General features: G+C 43.4%; 1 protein-coding gene across 4 annotated transcripts in view; it reads right to left on the reverse strand.

Annotated features, from left to right (window-relative positions):
- LOC118376224 (cell adhesion molecule 3-like) overlaps positions 1-15,581 on the reverse strand; it is a 218,397-nt gene that overhangs the window by 69,049 nt on the left and 133,767 nt on the right. The window lies entirely within an intron of this gene.

Raw genomic sequence — 15,581 nt, forward strand, 5'->3', positions numbered from 1 at the left:
GCTGGTGGGGGCAGCCTCTGGTAGTGAACCAAGGTTTAGCTGGCCCTAGGATGTATACGCTCCCAGGACGTCACTGAGGACTATGTCAGGACCTATTCTACGACGTTCTCATGACTTTCCTTTTAACTAGTCCTGAAGTCGTCACGTGATTGTCCCAAGGGAACATTCTCTCGGGGACCTTTGTGTAATTCCTGGTTTCAGGACCTTCTTGGGTCCAGGGGACGATGACACAACGTCCCAACCATGACACAACATCCCAACCATGACACAACGTCCCAACCATGACACAACATCCCAAGAATGTCCTAAAAACTTCCCAGAGGATGTCCCAGGGACAAAGTGGGAACTAGACAAAACCTCCAGGGGACCATGACACAATACTCCAAGAAAGTCCTACAAATCTTCTAGGAGACCATAACACAACGTCCTGACGACTTTAGGAGACCATTTTGTGATGTTCGCGGACGTCCCGAGACCAACCGGGAACTAGACAAATCTTCAAGGAGATCTTAACACAACGTCCTGACGACTTTAGGAGACCATTTTGTGATGTCTCGCGGACGCCCCGGGACCAACCGGGAACTAGACAAATCTTCTAGGAGACCATAACACAACGCCGAGACGACTTTAGGAAGCCATTTTGTGATGTCCCGGGACGTCCTAAAAACTCATTGTTGTTTGCAGGGAAGCTTAAAGCTCTCTTCCGAAACTCTGTTATAAACTACATATAACCTCAGGATTGACTGTAGCTTTGGTAGTGTATTAGTATAGTTCTGTATAGTCTCACCATATCCAAGTCTAACTTACTGTAATCAGACGACTCCATTTTGCTCTCAGGAAAGGTCACACCTCAGCACGAAGTCATCTGTCTCTTCACTGGTTGTCTACTAGGGAAACAATCCGTAAGGTTCTGCAATTATATGCCCATGAAATAGATAACACGTATATTTGGAGTATTTGACAGTTAAGACTTTAAAAACAAAACAAAGATGACCAAGGTACTCTTAATAAAATTAAAATGCTATTTAAATTCATTGTTAAAGCATATTCAGTTCATGTTTATTTCCCACGCAAGCAGTTTTTTTAAATGTTTGTTCCATTTAACAAGCTGTAACAATAAAAGCGTTTTAATTATATGAAGTATGTTATTAGACGACCAATTAACCAAAGACACCTTCTATTTACAAAGATCTACTGTATCATAGCAGCACTTCCTTACCTTCTTCTTTTCAACAAGATATTAAAACTAGTTCACTTACTTCAGGTTGAAATGTCTGTTTTCTTTGACTCTTTGTGGCCCACAAATGCTCAATGTCAGTCCAGTTTCTTTTGTCCCAGTTTTCTACAGGAGGCGCACCTTAAGGGCTTATTGGACTTTACCCTGAAAAATCACACATTCCGTTTGCAACCTGTTTCCGATACATTTTAACTGTAGTAATTTTTTAAAAACTATACTAAACTAAATTTACTCCCAGCTTGCTTGTGCATGTGTTGTGAAAGCTATTTTAACATGTATTTGAATTGTAATCAGATTGTAACATCACAATAAAATGAGTTGGTGTGTAATTCTTGTACATCCAACACATTTTTAAACATGTACATTTCTAGTAGGCTACTCACCCCTCATAAACACAGTTGAAGGTGCGGTGTGAAAATGTCGTTTTCTGATCTTTATGAATGTAGTGTTTTGTGCGCAAGTCAATTATTGCCAGGCAAGGAGTGGTCTACCTTCACAGGCAACATTCCTGTTTTAACCCGTTCAGTAAGGTTGTGGAAAAGGGGTTAGGAGATCTCAGTCACAGACCAAACTGATTAGACCCGATGAAAACCTGTCCATATTGTGAAAATAAGAGGACCGTCTGCCTCATTTGATAATAAAGTTATGTTCACAACATTTTGTAATGGTGTAAAACCATATTGGTGTTGGTAAACATGAATCAATTTGTTAGAAGACAGAAAGACAAGTGTTACAGTAGACAGTGTTGTATTATTATGTGCCCTAGCCAATAATACTGTACATGCATTACATTCACTGGTAGAGTTACACAGTTTGTTCAGGAAAGTATTCAGAAACCTTGACTTTTTCCACATTTTGATACGTTACAGCCTTCTTCTCAAATTTAAACATTTTTCTCCTCATCAATCTACACACAATACCCCATAATGACAAAGCAAATACAGGTTTTTAGAATTTTTGCAAATCTATTAAACATTTAAAACAGAAATATCCCTTTACATTACAATTTAGACTCAGTACTTTGTTGAAGCACCTTTGGCAGTTATTACAGCCTTGAGTCTTCTTTTGTTGGACGCTACAAGTTTGGCAAACCTGTATTTGGGGAGTTTCCCCTAGTCTTCTCTGCAGATCCTCTCAAGTTATGTCAGGTTGGATGGGGAGCGTTGCTGAACAGCAAAGGGAATCCCAGGCGCGAGCTGCACAGGGATGCGAGCCTACCAGACGAGCTAAATGCCTTTATCCTCACTTCAAGGCAAGCAACACTGAAGCATGCACGAGAGCACCAGCTGTTCTGGACGACTGGGTGATAACGCTCTCGGTATGAAGCCATGGGAGGCAGAGGATGATCTTGTGTACGGGTGCACTGATGATGAGGAAGGGAAGGCTTTCTTTAATCATGGATTCCAAGGTGAGGGTGAGTGGTGCTGTGATGTGTGTTATTGTCCTGGATCCTTGTGCTTGACTATCCAGAGCTTGAACAGGACAAGGGGGGGGAGAGTGGGTATGTGGTGATGTTAAGGCATTGGAGTCCACTAGAGCTGTAGAAACAAAACATGAAGGTCAGTCAGCCAGTGAAATCGTTACTGGGAAAGGTTCGTCGGGAAAGTGATGATGATAGAATACTCACGCTTAACCCAGGAGACGGATAATCACGTGGCTGTCCCTCTGCTCACGTGGACCCCAAGTTAGAATGTACCAGACGCCGTTGAAGCTGGTGCCCCTCCTGTCCGCAAGGACAGAGGCCCAACTGTCTATGACTGCATCGTTGAGCCGCGGAGAGTGCCCATGGGAGAGCCCATGGGTTCAGACTCAGAATGATCAACGGAGGAGGGAGAGAGGCGATGGGGGTACTGACGCTCCCGAAGCAGGTTATCCAGACGGATGGCCATCGTGATGAGGGCATCCAAGGATAGGTTGTCGTCAGCTATGTGACGTCCATATCTGATCCAACATGACACTAGATGGTAGTCTAGATGCGTCTGATTCCTTTGTAATGGCTCTAATTCATTGGTTGTGCGAATATGCCTCTTGTAGAAAAGACATGTTTTATGATCATATGTCTTCTTACTTGGATATTTTTCATTGAGTAGATGCCCAGATTTGACTGAACCAAGGTATCTGTCTATAGCTTAGACAATATGTACTGAACTGAGGTGTCTGTTTATAGCTTAGCCAGAGTGTACTTGTCCATGGAGTCCCCAGGCAGAGCGACGGGGAGATAGAGGTGTACTTTCCTGCTGCCTGATATACTGTAGACCACTCTGTTCTTCAAGTACGTTGGCAGGTTTTATACTTCCTGGAACTCATGATAACCATTAACGTCTGGTGTAGACCCTAGACTATGGCACCCCTCATGTCTCTAGTATAACCGATGATGAACAATATTTCAAGTTTTAGAAATCCGAAACCATCAGGAGACACAAGAAATCCTGATTGAACTTCTCAAAAACTCACTTAAAACTTCTTATGGCTGAGATCCCGCTAACGGGATCGATATGACAACAGCCAGTGAAAGTGCAGGGCGCCAAATTCAAAACAACAGAAATCTCATAATTAAAATTCCTCAGACATACAAGTATTCCACACCATTTTAAAGATACACTTCATGTTAATCCCACCACAGTGTCCAATTTCAAATAGGCTTTACGGCGAAAGCACCACAAATGATTATGTAAGGTAATGGGAAATTTTAATTGTAACCAACAAAGCAGTTTTAAGTTAAGAAAAAAGATTTACTAAATAAAATAAAGTTAATGATAATAAAAGAGCAACAATAAAAAAAAACTATAATGAGGCTATATACAGGGGTACCGGTACCGAGTCAATGTGCGGAGGTACAGGTTAGTCGAGGTAATTGAGGTAATATGTACACGTAGGTAGGGGTAAAGTGACCATGCATAGATACTATATAATAAACAGTGAGTAGCAGCAGCGTAAAACAAGGGGGCAACGCAAATAGTCCGGGTGGCCATTTGATTAGCTGTTCAGCAGTGTCATGGCTTGGGGGTTGAAGCTGTTCAGAAGCCTTTTGGACCTAGACTTGGCGCACCGGTACCGCTTACGTACATAGGCTTAATGTACACATGCTCAAACTCGTACACTTTTGATAGACTTAAAGGGGCAAGCTGTAGTTGATACATCAATTTTGGACTTGTAAATTATATTTACAGTACCAGTCAAAAGTTTGGAAACACCTACTCATCCCATCTGGTTTGCGTTTAGTGGGACTATAATTTGTGTTTCAACAGGACAAGTACCCAAAACACACCTCTAGGCTGTGTCAGGGCTATTTGACCAAGGAGAGTGATGGAGTTCCGCATCAGATGACCTGGCCTCCATAATCACCCAACCTCAACCCAATTGAGATGGTTTGTGAGGAGTTGGACCGCAGAGTGAAGGAAAAGCAGCTAACAAGTGCTCAGCATATGTGGGAACTCCTTCAAGACTGTTGGAAAAGCATTCCTCGTGAGGCTTGTTGAAAGAATGCCAAGGAGCTGTGTTGGGTCACTGTCCTGTTGAAAAACAAATGATAGTCCCACTAAGCACAAACCAGATGGGATGGCGTATCGCTGCAGAATGCTGTGGTAGCTATGCTGGTTAAGTGTGCTTTGAATTCTAAATAAATCAGACTGTGTCACCAGAAAAGCACCATCACCTCCTCCTCCATGCTTCACTGTGGGAACCACACAGGCAGAGATCAATCCTCCCCTAACCTGGACGATGCTGGGCCAATTGTGTGCCGCCTAATGGGTCTCTGTTAGGTATGCGTAACTGGCTGTAAGGAAGTCAGGCGCAGGAGAGCAGAATTTGGGTAGCAAACAGAACCTTTTATTTAGGCAAACAAAAACACACGGCACTAAGAACACTAAACACAATACGGGTAACATAACCCAGCGCAAACCAGTGTAGCGTGCACATACACGAAACAACAAACAATTCCACACATAGACATGGGGGGAACAGAGGGTTATATACACGTCTAATACCGAGGGAATTTAAACCACGTGTGAAGGAAAACAAAACAAGACAAATGGAAAAATGAAAGGTGGATCAGCGATGGCTAGAAAACCAGTGACGTTGACCGAACAAGGGGAGGAACCGACTTCGCGGAAGTCGTGACAGTCTCCCGGTTGCGGCCTGAGCATGGGATCGAACTAGGATATGTATTGACACAGCTAGCACTGAGATGAAGTGCCTTAGACTGCTGTGCCACTCAGGAGGCCCGTGTGTCCAAACATTTGAATATATACATATATCAATATATCAATGAGCCCAATCAGCTCTCCATGTCAACAAAATCATTAACAACAGAGTAGGGCTTCAGGTCAAATAATTTGGTTGATCTATACTTCCATAAGTCCTATTCTTGAAGATCAAGGGGGTATAACATTTATTGGAATGACTAGATTTCTGATAGAGTTTGGTTTTTAATGTAAAGAAGTAATTTAATCGTATTATTATGTGTAGTAGAAAGCGATGGGTTAGAAGAAGCCTACATAACCAACCTACAAAGTAAAATTTAACATCCATATATGGCCAGCTATGTAAACTTTAACATTGATTCATCCTACGAAAGATGTCGTTCAATTGGTAACATACCTTTTTGTCTTCTTCTAATGTCTATTAAGGGGGAAGTTGTCTAAAAGTAACTGAATGTAATCAGATTACGTTACAAAAGTAACTGAATGTAATCAGATTACGTTACTGAGTTTGGGTAATCCAAAAGTTACGTTACTGATTACAATTTTGGACAAGTAACTAGTAACTAACAGATTACATTTAGAAAGTAACCAACATATATCAAATCAAATCCAATTGTATTGGTCACATACACATATGTAGCAGATGTTATTGCGGGTGTAGCGAAATGCTTGTGTTTCTAGCTCCAACAGTGTAGTAATATCAAAATATTCACAATACACACAATACACACAAACCTAAAAGTACAATATTTAAGTACATAAATATTAGGAAGAGCAATGTCGAAATGGAATAGACTAAAATACAGTAGAATAGAATACAGTTGGTCGGAAGTTTACATACACCTTAGCCAAATACATTTAAACTCAGTTTTTCACAATTCCTGACATTTAATCCAAGTCAAAATTCCCTGTCTAACGTCAGCTAGGATCACCACTTTATTTTAAGAATGTGAAATGTCAGAATAATAGTAATGAATAATGATTTATTTCAGCTTTTATTTCTTTCATCACATTCCCAGTGGGTCAGAAGTTTAGATACACTCAATTAGTATTTGGTAGGATTGCCTTTAAATTGTTTAACTTGGGTCAAACATTTCGGGTAGCCTTCCACAAGCTTCCCACAATAAGTTGGTTGAATTTTGGCCCATTCCTCCTGACAGAGCTGGTGTAACTGAGTCAGGTTTGTAGGCCTCCTTGCTCACACACACTTTTTCAGTTCTGCCCACAAATGTTCTATAGGACTGAGTTCAGGGCTTTGTGATGGCTACTCCAATACCTTGACTTTGTTGTCCTTATCAAGCCATTTTGCCTTAAGCCATTTTGGAAGTATGCTTGGGGTCATTGTCCATTTGGAAGACCCATTTGCGACCAAGCTTTAACTTCCTGTCTGATGTCTTGAGATGTTGCTTTAATTTATTCACATATTTTTCTGTGCTCATGATGCCATCTATTTTGTGAAGTGCACCAGTCCCTACTGCAGCAAAGCACCCCCACAACATGATGCTGCCACCCCTGTGTTTCACGGTTGGGATGGTGTTCTTCGGCTTGCAAGCCTCCCCCTTTTTCCTCCAAACATAATGATGGTCATTATGGCCAAACAGTTCTATTTTTGACATTTCTCCAAAAAGTACGATATTTGTCCCCATGTGCAGTTGCAAACCGTAGTCTGGCTTTTTTATGGCGGTTTTGGAGCAGAGGCTTCATCCTTGCTGAGCGGCCTTTCAGGTTATGTTGATATAAGACTCGTTTTACTGTGGATATAGATGCTTTTGTACCTTTTTCCTCCAGCATCTTCACAACGTCATTTGCTGTTGTTCTGGGAATGATTTGCACCAAAGTACGTTCATCTCTAGGAGACAGAACGCGTCTCCTTCCTGAGCGGTATGATGGCTGCGTGGTCCCATGGTGTTTTTCTTACGTACTATTGTTTGTACAGATGAACATGGTACCTTCAGGCGTTTGGAAATTGCTCCCAAGTATGAACCAGACTTGTGGAGGTCTACAATTTTTTTCTGAGGTCTTGGCTGATTTCTTTTGATTTTCCCTCGATGTCAAGCAAAGAGGCACTGAGTTTTAAGGTAGGGCATGAAACACATCCACAGGTACACCTCCAATTGACTCAAATTATGTCAATTAGCCTGTCAGAAGCTTCTAAAGCAATGACATCATTTTTGGAATTTTCCAAGCTGTTTAAAGGCACAGTCAACTTTCTGTTTAAAAGCACAGTGTATGTACACTTCTGACCCACTGGAATTGTGATACAGTGAATGATAAGTGAAATAATCTGTTTGTAATCAATTGTTGGAAAAATGACTTGTGTCATGCAAAGTAGATGCCCTAACCGACTGGCCAAAACTATAGTTTTTAACAATAAATTTGGGGAGTGGTTGAAAAACTAGATTTAATGACTCCAACCTAAGTGTATGTAAACTTTCGACTTCAACTCTACATATGAGAAGGGTATAGTAAAAATATGTAACCATTATTAAAGTGACTAGTGTTCCATTATTAAAGTGGCCAGTGATTCCATGTCTATGTATATGGTGCAGCAGCCTCTAAGGTGCAGGGTTACGTAACCGGGTGGAAGCCGCCTAGTGGTGGCTATTTAACAGTCTGATGGCCTTGAGATGGAAGCTATTTTTCAGTCTCTCAGTCCCAGCTTTACCAGTACTGACCTCGCCTTCAAATCAAATCAAATGTTATTGGTCACATAGACAAGGTTAGCAGATGCTAATGTGAGTGTAGCGAAATGCTTGTGCTTCGAGTTCCCGACCATGCAAGTAATCTAACAATTTCACAACAACTACCTTATACACACAAGTGTAAAGGAATGAATAAGAATATGTACATACAAATATTTGGATGAGCAATGGCCCATGCATACCCCACATGACATGTCACAAGAGGTCTCTTCACAGTCACCACGTCCAGAACAGACTATGGGAGGGACACAGTACTACGACCCTGCCTCACACAGGAAGCGGCGCAGGTCCTAATCCAGGCACTTGTCATCTCCCGTCTTGATTACTGCAACTCGCTGTTGGCTGGGCTCCCTGCCTGTGCCATTAAACCCCTACAACTCATCCAGAACGCCGCAGCCCGTCTGGTGTTCAACCTTCCCAAGTTCTCTCACGTCACCCCGCTCCTCCGCTCTCTCCACTGGCTTCCAGTTGAAGCTCGCATCCGCTACAAGACCATGGTGCTCGCCACGGAGCTGTGAGGGGAACGGCACCTCAGTACCTCCAGGCTCTGATCAGGCCCTACACCCAAACAAGGGCACTGCGTTCATCCACCTCTGGCCTGCTCGCCTCCCTACCACTGAGGAAGTACAGTTCCCGCTCAGCCCAGTCAAAACTGTTCGCTGCTCTGGCCCCCAATGGTGGAACAAACTCCCTCACGACGCCAGGACAGCGGAGTCAATCACCACCTTCCGGAGACACCTGAAACCCCACCTCTTCAAGGAATACCTAGGATAGGGTAAGTAAGGGTAGGTAATCCTTCTCCCCCAACAAGATTTAGATGCAAGTGGCTGTTCCACTGGTTGTCATAAGGTGTATGCACCAATTTGTAAGTCGCTCTGGATAAGAGCGTCTGCTAAATGACTTAAATGTAAATGTAATGTACATAGAGCCATGACTACATGGACCTCTATTCCACATTAAGTAACTGACGCAAGCAGTAAAATTAGATTTAAAAAACAGATTAAAAAAAACACCTTATGGAACAGTGGGGACTGTGAAGCAACACAAACATTGGCACAGACACATGCATATACACACACACACACACACACACACACACACACACACACACACACACACACACACACACACGATAATATACACACGATAATATACACAGTATATACATACACATGGATTTAGTACTGTAGATATATGGTAGTGGTTTAGTAGGGGCCTGAGGGCACACAGTCTGTTGTGAAATCTGTGAATGTATTGTAATGTTTTAAAATTGTATAAACTGCCTTTATATTTCTGGACCCCAGGAAGAGTAGTTGCTGCTTTGGCAGCAGCTACTGGGGATCCATAATAAATACAAATCCACCGCTGCTACTCTCTGTTGTTATCATCTATGCATAGTCACTTTAATAACTCTACCTACATGTACATATTACCTCAACTAACCCGCACATTGACTCTGTACCGGTACCCCTGTATATAGTCTCACTATTGTTATTTTACTGCTGCTCTTTAATTACTTGTTACTTTTAGTTCTTATTCTTAGCTATACATATATATATTTTTTTACTGCATTGTTGGTTAGGGACTCGTAAGTAAGCATTTCAGTGTAAGGTCTACCTGTTGTATTCGGCACGTGACTAATACCGTTTTATTTGATTTGTACTGTAGAGCAGTAGTTAGTATATTTGAGGAACCAGAATACAGTATATACATATAAAGTGGGTAAAACAGTATGTAAACATTATTTAAGTTACCAGTGTTCAATGACTCTATGTACATAGGGCAGCAATCTCTAATGTGCAGGGTAGAGTATCGGGTGGTAGCCAGCTAGAACAGTGATTAAGGTTCAGGGTAGAGTATCGGGTGGTAGCCAGTTGGAACAGTGACTAAGGTTCAGGGTAGAGTATCGGGTGGTAGCCAGCTAGAACAGTGACTAAGGTTCAGGGTAGAGTATCGGGTGGTAGCCAGCTAGAACAGTGACTAAGGTTCAGGGTAGAGTATCGGGTGGTAGACGGCTAGAACAGTGATTAAGGTTCAGGGTAGAGTATCGGGTGGTAGCCGGCTAGAACAGTGACTAAGGTTCAGGGTAGAGTATCGGGTGGTAGCCGGCTAGAACAGTGACTAAGGTTGAGGGTAGAGTATCGGGTGGTAGCCAGCTAGAACAGTGATTAAGGTTCAGGGTAGAGTATCGGGTGGTAGCCGGCTAGAACAGTGACTAAGGTTCAGGGTAGAGTATCGGGTGGTAGCCGGCTAGAACAGTGACTAAGGTTGAGGGTAGAGTATCGGGTGGTAGCCGACTAGAACAGTGACTAAGGTTCAGGGTAGAGTATCGGGTGGTAGCCGGCTAGAACAGTGACTAAGGTTCAGGGTAGAGTATCGGGTGGTAGCCGGCTAGAACAGTGACTAAGGTTCAGGGTAGAGTATCGGGTGGTAGCCAGCTAGAACAGTGACTAAGGTTCAGGGTAGAGTATCGGGTGGTAGCCAGCTAGAACAGTGACTAAGGTTCAGGGTAGAGTATCTGGTGGTAGCCGACTAGAACAGTGACTAAGGTTCAGGGTAGAGTATCGGGTGATAGCCAGCTAGAACAGTGACTAAGGTTCAGGGTAGAGTATCGGGTGGTAGCCAGACTAAGGTTGAGGGTAGAGTATCGGGTGGTAGCCAGCTAGAACAGTGACTAAGGTTGAGGGTAGAGTATCGGGTGGTAGCCAGCTAGAACAGTGAGTAAGGTTCAGGGTAGAGTATCGGGTGGTAGCCGGCTAGAACAGTGACTAAGGTTGAGGGTAGAGTATCGGGTGGTAGCCGGCTAGAACAGTGACTAAGGTTGAGGGTAGAGTATCGGGTGGTAGCCGGCTAGAACAGTGACTAAGGTTGAGGGTAGAGTATCGGGTGGTAGCCGGCTAGAACAGTGACTAAGGTTCAGGGTAGAGTATCGGGTGGTAGCCAGCTAGAACAGTGATTAAGGTTCAGGGTAGAGTATCGGGTGGTAGCCGGCTAGAACAGTGACTAAGGTTCAGGGTAGAGTATCGGGTGGTAGCCAGCTAGAACAGTGATTAAGGTTCAGGGTAGAGTATCGGGTGGTAGCCGGCTAGAACAGTGATTAAGGTACAGGGCAGGGTACAGGGTACAGGGCGGAGGCCGGCTAGTGGTGACTGTTCAACAGTCTGGTGGCCTGGAGATAGAAGCTGTTTCTCAGTCTCTCTGTCCCAGCTTTGATACAGCTGTACGGTCTTCGCCTTCTAGATGGTAGGAGGGTTCACAGGTTCGGTGGCTGAGGTCCTTGATGATCTTCTCTTGGCCTTTATGTGACACCGGGTGCTATAGATGTCACGGAGAGCAGGCAGTGTGTCCCTGGTGATGTGTTCGGCTGATCACACCACCCTCTGGAGAGCCCTGCGGTTGAGAACGGTGCAATTGCCATACCAGGCGGTGATACAGCCGACAGGATGCTCTCAACATTTCATCTGTCCAAGTTCATACAGGTCTTGGGAAAAGCCTAGTTTCTTCAGCCTGCTGAGGTTGAAGAGGCACCATTGCACCTTCTTCACCATGCTGTCTGTGTGAAGGGACCATTTCAGGTTGTCAGTGATTTGCACGCCGAGGGACTTTAATCTTTTGAACCTCTCCACTGCAGCCCCATCGACGTGGATGGGGGCGTGTTCTCTCTACTTCCTCCTTTAGTCCATAATCTGCTATCAGCTCCTTCCTTTTGTTGACGTTGAGGTTATTTTCCTGGTACTTCTCCCCGCAAGTGCTCTCACCTCCCCCTGTAGGCTGTATCATTGTTGTTGGTAATCAGGCCTACCAGTGTTGTGTCATCAGCAAACTTGCTGATTGAGTTGGATACGTGCATGAACAGCAGTCATGGGTGAAAAGGGAGTACATGAGGGGGCTGAGAATGTACCGCTGTGTTTGCCTGTGTTGAGGATGAGCGTGGCAGAGGTGTTGTTGCCTACTTCACCACTTGGGGTTGGCCCGTCCAGAAGTCCATGACCCAGTTGCACGAGGAGGGGCATTCCTGCATGTGGGCATTCCTGCATCTGCAGGAACCCCTCTTTATACTTATATTGGTCGATGTTTAAGCTAGGACAGGCAGGAGATGGGGGCGCTCCAGTACGTGGCTTTAATGCACAATAACGTTGGATGCCAGCTGCCGATAAACCCCACACAAGACGGGGCGGGGGCCACAATTGTAGCTACCTTGCCATACAACGGTAGACAGTGTCCTTCGCCCCCGCTTATCTGGCACTGTTTTCCCACAGTTCTAACGTTGAGGGCAGGTGTTCGTCAGGCGGGAGCGTAAGGACACTGTGTGCTAGCTTAGCCAGCTAGTCTTCCCAGTACACAGCAGGCGGGAGGCAGGGGCGACACCGTGTCCTAGCTAGCTAACTAGCAAGCTAAATGCATCATATGCATCATACAGGCCAGATTTCTGTATTTTGAAAGTTACAATCTTGATAACTTAATTGCTGACATGCAAAATGTTGTTGGACTATATCAACAATGGACTAATGAAAGAAATATAAACACTTAAACACTTAAAATGCTGTCAGAATGCAGTATACCTGCAGGACACTGCAATATAACTGCTGTCAGAGTGCAGTATACCTGCAGGACACTGCAATATAACTGCACTTCATGATGACAGAAGTGAGTGTTATGGGGTGATAGTCATTTAGTTCAGTTACCTTTGCTTTCTTGGGAACAGGAACAATATTGTACATCTTGAAGCAAGTGGGGTAACAGACTGGGATAGGGAGAGATTGAATATGTCTGTAAATTCTCCAGCCAGCCTGTCTGCACATGCTCTGAGGTCACAGTTTGGGATGCCATCTGAGCCGGAAGCCTTGCGAGGGTTAACACGCTTAAAATGATTTTCTCACGTCGAGAGCACAGAGTCCTCACGAACGTCCGTGGCTCGATGTTGTTTTCCTCGAAGCGGGCAAAGAAGGTGTTTAGTTCGTCCAGAGCGAGGCATCGGTGTCTGTTTTTGTAATCCGTGATTGTCTGGAGTCCCTGCCACATACATCTCATGTCTGAGCAGTTGAATTGCCACTCCACCTTGTCCCTGTCTAATAAATACATTTAATGTAGGACAACATCACAAAAATAATCCATTTGACCTGTCGTATCATATAGTCTCATAATAATAACAGACAGAAAATGTTGGCTTTCTCAAAATAACAGTACACCATATTTTGCGTTGACTGCAGGCTACAGCTCGTAAAGCCAGACAACGGCATCTTCGAAAACGTTTGATACTTACCTCATGTAGTACATGTTGTTTTGAATCAGTAGGTTATTTATCTTCTCAGAAAATGTATGTTAATTTAACGTAAATAACTGGGATTAGGGTGGTCCACAAACAAAGTTTATTGGTTAATTATTCGTTCATTCAATACATCTACAACTCTTTTTTTTTTACTCTTGTTTATTCAGTTGTACACACAAATCACACACAATTACAATGTAAACAACACAATGTAAAAAAAATATAAATAATATAGTCAACAATGATTTATTTAAAGTATAAAGACTTAAAGACAAGTTATATACACACAGGGCAGAAGGGTACAAAGGTTAAAGGCTAATCTGTAGTTCAAACAAGAACACAACGAACACCCTGTCACTGTTCCTGTAATCAGCCGATTGGTGGAGGGTGGAGAAATGCAACCACTCACATTCACAGACAGTCATGACCACAAAGACTGACCATTAACTGGACCAAAATGTAAGTTTACAATGGTGTTTTTAAGAAAGGGAGCAAAATAAGCATACGTTTTAGGATCTGATGGGGCAAGAGGCACAAGTTACATTCTTCAAGCATTGATGGACACACATCACCAATCTCAAGGCCTACCCCCACCACACACAAAAAACAACCAGTAAGTCAGAGGTGGAATGTGGTGAGGTTGGACCCAGGTGTAGAGAAGAGACCAGATGAGGAATCAGTGGTTATGGATGAACCTAATACTTAACTGAGATACGGTAGCCGAAGGATCACGAAAACTCCCTCAGCAAATGCACACGGTAAACAATTCATAATTCATAATAGGACACACCTGAATGTCATTAATGTCTCCAGGACGGTCTCTGGCGCCCTCTGGTGACAGGTGGAACCATGACAATAGGGAAGTCAAATACATATCCATTTTGTTTTAATAAGAATGCAATCAGAAGGTGGACTGTTCATAGTAAGACCGGTATGGAGCCTAAGTTTCATAAAACAGTATGGAGTTCCCACGTGTACTCAATGTAATGTCTTATTTATAAGATGAGGGAACCACCATCTTTCGGTTCTGGAGTATTAGCCATCTAGCTAAAAGAGTGCTATAAAGATGGTTGCCTATGGGTAGTACTCCAAAAATGGCTGTAAGGGGAGACGGATCTATGACACTGCCATATCAGAGAAACTTTTAAATGTTAATTCCAACCTGACAGTTTATGACAGTCCCAAAACATATGAAACAGTGTGATTCCGTTTTACATCAAATACAAGTAGGATCAGAATCGGAGAATATTCTTCCATGTTTGGCCCCGGACTAGTGGAAACACCGAACCACCTTGAATTGGATGAGGCTGTGTCTAGTGCTAAAAGAGGAAGATGGAATCCTGTGTAGTACAGAGAGTCTTTAAAGGTAACAAAGATGGGTTCTGTAATTCATTAATGATTGCATATGTGTCTGAAATTGCACCCGTAGGAAGCTTGATTAACTCTCCATAGCTGTACTTGCAGGCCTAATGGGTAATCCAGGTGTGTTAGCTAACAAAGTATTTTCATCCACAAAATATTCCTGACAGATTCACAAGACTATTGGAATGGTATGATGCTGCCAGGGGCGTAACCAACATAAAGACCAAATAAAATAAAAAATAAATAACTAGGAAACTCAGTTAAGAACAAATTATTATTTACAACGACAGCCTACCCCGCACAACACTGGGCTAATTGTGCGCCACCCAATCACGACCAGATGTGATGAACCCTGGATTCAAACTGCACTCTTGCACTGAGATGCAGTGTCTTAGACCACTGCACCACTCGGGAGCCCAAAGGAGGAGAAGAGAGAATTGACTCCTCCTCCTGTGGCCAACATTTAATGATAACACTACATGCCATTTAGCATACAATTTTATCCAAAGCAATTTACAGTCACGGATACATTTAACTTTCGGGTGGTCGTGGGAATCAAACCCACTGTGCTAGCACTGCAAGCTCCAAGCTCTACCAACTGAGCGACAGAGGAACACAAGCGGAAACCCAGGGAATATGAGAGGCTCAGAGAAATGCTGCTTGTCTCCTGCACTTCTACTCACAGAATCAGATTCAGAATCACAACCACCTTTACTCACCAAGCACATTTACATGTACCAGGGATTTGAAATGGTGAAATGGTGCTGACAATTCAATAAACAGACCGAATGTAGAAATAATAATGTACA

This window comes from Oncorhynchus keta, chromosome 23 (genome assembly GCF_023373465.1).
Source record: "Oncorhynchus keta strain PuntledgeMale-10-30-2019 chromosome 23, Oket_V2, whole genome shotgun sequence".
Classification (NCBI taxonomy): Eukaryota; Metazoa; Chordata; class Actinopteri; order Salmoniformes; family Salmonidae; genus Oncorhynchus; species Oncorhynchus keta.